We start from the raw sequence: 5,111 nt of genomic DNA on the forward strand, positions 1-5,111 counted from the left end.
AGCGCGCGTGCGGAGGAGGCACCCCGGCCCACCCGGAGGGACTGGCCTCCCGGGCGGTGGCTGCGGGCGTGACGGCACTCGGCGGCCTCCCAGCCGAAAGGGACGCCCCGCGCGCGCGAACGAACCGGCGCTGAAGAACCTGCGGACGCGCGGAAGCGTCGCGGTGCCCCGGGCTGTGCGTAACTTTGCCCACTGCGCCCCCGCGTGCAGAGGCGTCCCCGGCCACTCAGGCCCTCACCCACCCCACTGCGGCCAGCGGCCAGCGGCCAGAGCCTGCCTTTGTGTGTGCGTGACAATGACAGATATTCTAATTCGAGCCGAAGTGGGAGGGGGGTACATGGGGTAAATTCTACTACCTGGCACCCCCAATTACCGAGGGAGAGGGTCCCGTTCTCCCCGAAAGCGTGCCCTCCGCTTCCCTTAGACCCTTAGGTCCCCAGCTTCTGCACTACCGAGAATAAAGCACAATCAGATCAACATGCGCTTCCTCCCCACCCCTCGCTTGAGATCAGGACCCTTCTAAATCCGAGCCCTCAAAGGGCCCAGTGGGGGTGGGAGCAAGGCAAGTTATTTCGGGGCGCAACAGCACCCCTCTCAAGGCGCGCGCGCGGCCTGGCGGGCGCCTCGCCGGGCTCTGCGCGGCCGGCCGAGTGGCTGGATTATGTAAGTAACAGCCCTCCATGTGCTCACCACCATCTGTTAATATCTTGATATTGGAAAGTTCGGTGCCTGAGGCAAAGCCAGGGCTGGCGGCCCAGAGCTCCCAGCCTCCTCTCTCGGGCAGGGAACGCACCTTCCTTTGACTGCTGCTGCCCACTTCCCCGAAATGGAGTCGTAGTTTGCCCCCTCAGACCCTGACCGCCGCCCCCCTCGCCCCGCGGGAGGGCTGTGTTCGTGGGGGAGGAGTGATCTGCTTGGAGCTAACTTTATAGCAATGAATACTTTCAATGAATTGATACCTGTATGACAAAATGACGGGTCCTTTTAAGCTCTTTGTGGTGGGCTATTATTGCTGTGGGGGGCTGTATTGTTTTTAAAAGGTACTTTTTTTCTGCCAGCACCCGGACTCAACGTTCTAGTCAGGGTTGTATATTTCACCTTCTTCGGAGTGGTCCGCTTGTTTACTTTGAGAGCTTTTGGTTAAACAAACACCATTCGGGAGGCTTCGAAGCAGTGGGGTTCCCAGGAGAGAAATGCGCAGCTGCTATTGCTGCTGATCTTGTGGCATTTCACTCCACCGCCCCCCCCCCGCCCCCGCCCCCACATTCAGACACTCAGAACAGACTCAGGTTGGGCTTGGGGTCACACTGGGAGCGGGCGGGCGAGAATAGGGAGGTCAGTGGGTCTGCCTCTAGATGGCTTGGAGCAGGCCTGCCCGGAGTTGGTTTTTCTTTCTTTCTCTTCCCCTCTTCGGGGTGATGGACGGCGGGGTGTGTGTGTGTGTGTGTGTGTGTGAGAGAGAGAGAGAGAGAGAGAGAGAGAGAGTCCGGGCAAGATCTCCAGCATCTTCGCCTGAAACCCACGCCCACGGTGCGTTTCTCAACTGGACCTGGTGGAAATTGCTAGAATTGGTTTGTGTAGGACCTGATGACAGTTGTTTGCAAGGGTTTAAATTACTTTAAATGCAGTCTCCTCTGGGACCCCCCACCTATGGCTTTAAGAACAGGGGGAGGGGGGACGGAATAACACGGAGGAAATATCAAGGCGAAGTGTGTTTAACCCAGAACCAGATGCACAGGTGATTACTGCGAGTTTGAGTGAGAACCCACAGATCACCCTTCCGATACACGAGTACACGCAGCCTGCAGGGATGGGGTGGGTTGGAAGACTGGTGCGAATTCGGGGTAACTTTTAAGTGACTCGGGTTGTGTTGGCAGCAGGGCGGGGGGAAGGGACTGACCCCCAGGTTTGGCCCCTGGTTTCTTCGCAGATGGAGCCCAATCTCTAGGCGACTGGTCGTCTCCGGGCTGACGGATCGCTTCTCCACTATCAGAAAGCAAACCGGGAGTCGCAGCAGATAGGGGCCTCCGGCCTCACGCCTCGCTCCAGGGCGGCGCGAGACGCGGGAGAGCGACGCAGCTCCGGCGGGAGAGGTTGGCCAGGAGCCTGGCTGGTACGTCGCCCCGACCGTAGGGGACCTGCCGGCCCCGGTCCGCCGCTCACGGAGCCGGGCTGCGGGCCCGAGCTCGCCCGCCCGCCCAGCGTCGCGCGCTTCTATTTCAACCATCAGCTCCTGCGCCCCAAGGCGGGCTGCGAGCCGCGAGCCTCGGGCCGCACAGGCGAGGGGTGGGGGCGCTTCCCCGTTTGCCCAGCGGGTTACCCCGACTTCGACTCGGGGAGTGAGACGAGTACTAAGGCTCAAGGAAACTTTTCCCGCCGTTAGTTCCCGCGTGTGGCGTGTGCAAAAGGTATATCGGAGCGCTGGGTGCAATGGACATAAGCTTGGGGGCGATTCCTTCCAGAGTCTGAATCTTTTCCCTCTCAGCTTCCCTTCTTCCCTCTTCTCTCCCTCCTCCTTCCCTGCCCTCTTCCCTTTTAAATGTCAAACTGAGCATATGCGTTGACGGTGTGGAGGGTATGTGTGCTTTACTCCTACCAGTTTATGTACGGGCTGGCTCTAACATACGTGCACACTGGGATGCTTCAAAAAAATAGGAGGAAAAAGAAGAAAAACAGTATCCTCGATCCAAATTTTCCTGCTCAAGACACCCGCTTACCTCGAAAGGACCCAACAGATAGAAACATCATTCCATACTGCCTTTAATGGGCATGCTGGTAGATGACTTCTATTCCCAACCTAAAATGTCACATCTCCATTAGAGAACGTGATACAGTAGCCTCTCACGCAAGTGTGATTGGTGTGTTCCTGCACGTCTGGGTCGTTTCAGTAATGGGGCGCAGGGCGTGTCTGAGGGCTTCCAAAGGGGAGAAATGAAGGCTGGGATGCTCAAGCAAGTCTCCTTTCTTGTCCTGGACACCGAACCTCGACAGCCTGGTTTTTTCCCCTTCTTTTCAGTGTTTGAATCCAATGCCAAAAGTTTCCTATAGGGCATAGGGTTGGACAGAGTATCATTGCTATTATTCAAACAGAATACTTCCTCACAGTTGGATGAATTTGAGGCTGAAATGGTAACTGTCCTAGGAGAGTTGTGTGTGTGTGAGTGTGTGTGTGTGTGTTTGCAGAAGCTGGTGGTAGTGTTCCCCGAGTACTTGTAACATACCTCAAACACCCTGTTGTCAGGATGCAACAGGATTCAACCTTTGATCTGATTAAGTTTGAGGGACACCAAGAATTCTTGCCCCCATCCTATCTAAGAAAATGAGTGTCTGATCAACTAAGTATGAAGGTTTCTGCGTTGCAGCCCTTGCAAGTCTTACCATTTCTAGAACCTTAACGTCATAAACTCGGTTGCTTTCTTAAAAGCCATTTACTGTGCCGGGAGAAAGATGTCCTGGCGGCAGGACTGAAGGCTCCCTCCTCAGCGTTTGTAACTTGCAAACCCAAGGAGCTCTCTAAGAGCCACGTTATCTCAAGCAAGCTCGCTGGTTATTTTTCACCCCAGATATGGCAAAACGAAGTGAATTTGCTACGGCTTTATGTTGAAGCTGGATATTTAAGCGTTTGAATTTTCTTACCTAATGCATTTTAAAGTTTGTCACCCGGGCTTCAGGATGATGTAAATGGTGTTTGACACCCATCTCTTTGGTTATTCTGGGGTGAGTGACTGAGGGGTAACTTCGAGATAATGTTTGTCAACATTTTCTTTGGGGCTCCCGCGCCTGCCATCCAAATAACGTTGTCGGAGGTGACCAAGGGCGAGGATTGTTCTTGACCATTTTGAGGAGAGGTTGACTGCGATTCGGCCAATGCTGGTCTTCTGATACCAGGTGCATCGGAGCCGGAGTAGAAAACCTCTGGCATCTATCATTTAATCCCAAACCCACCTGTATCTTAGTGTCCACCTGCCCTTTAAAATTCTGCGAGTGGCCTGTATTCTTGAGACTACCTATAATTATTTTAAAAGTGGAATGATTTAAGGACCCGCACTCCCTCCTCCTATACCACCCCAAACTCTTCATTAAAAAAAAAAAAAAAAAAAAACCTTCGCCCCCACCCCTTGGATCTATTTTTTTTCCTCCCAAGTTCTCTTGCCTGGCTATCCCCCCTTGCATCCGAAGGCGCCTCGCGATTGGGTGTCGGGGCCGGGTACGTCAGTCAGACTGTGACGTGCAGTCTTCCTGTTTCCTTCAGCTGTGTCTTAAAGTAAATCTTGTTGTGGAGCGCAGCCCTCAGCGGAGGGAGCGCTCGGGAGTGAAATACATTGGGAGAATTGGTTAATTTTGCTAAGAATTGTTAAAGACAGAACATTAAACTGTGTTTTACTGAATAGAATTTCATTCTGATCCTTGGTAATTCCTCTGATCCCTGGCAATTTTGCACATACTCTAAAGTTGGCAAGGAGAGGACTTCCATCTTTGTTGGGTCTTCCTGCTAGTTGGAAATGAGATTAAATGTTAAGGATAGGGGGGAAATGTGGTTTTAAAAATAGTTTATACATTTCGTAGGATTTTGCTTATTTATTGAAAATATATTAGTATCAATGGAGGGGATTTCCAGGTTTAAGTATATTATTTTTCTGCTATATTCAATACCACTCCACAAAGTCTATTAACACCTGTTCTGAGACTGGTTGGCAAATATATTCTATTACCGTTTAAATTATGTAGTGTAGATTTGTATTAAAAAGCATTAGAACATTCTCATTTTACTTCATCAAAATACTTGTGAAAAGGTTATAGCCCCGACCATTTTCACATGAGTGTATAGGCCAATGTTTAACATAAGATAGAACATATTTTGATTTTGCACTAGTTGGAATAGTTTTTGAAAACTGTATTTATTGCTAAATAAGTGTACCCTTGCTGATTTTTTTTAACATCAATGGATATTAAAATACATCATATATTTTAGCACATTTATTGAATCAATAAAACATTCATGAAGTTGTACTTCATTTTTATTTTGTTTAAAATTTCCCCACACTAATATTTATAAATGTATTTTTATTGATTTTTTTAGAGAGGCTGAGTGGGAGGAATAGCATAAGAAA

This window comes from Myotis davidii, unplaced genomic scaffold (genome assembly GCF_000327345.1).
Source record: "Myotis davidii unplaced genomic scaffold, ASM32734v1 scaffold362, whole genome shotgun sequence".
NCBI lineage: Eukaryota > Metazoa > Chordata > Mammalia > Chiroptera > Vespertilionidae > Myotis > Myotis davidii.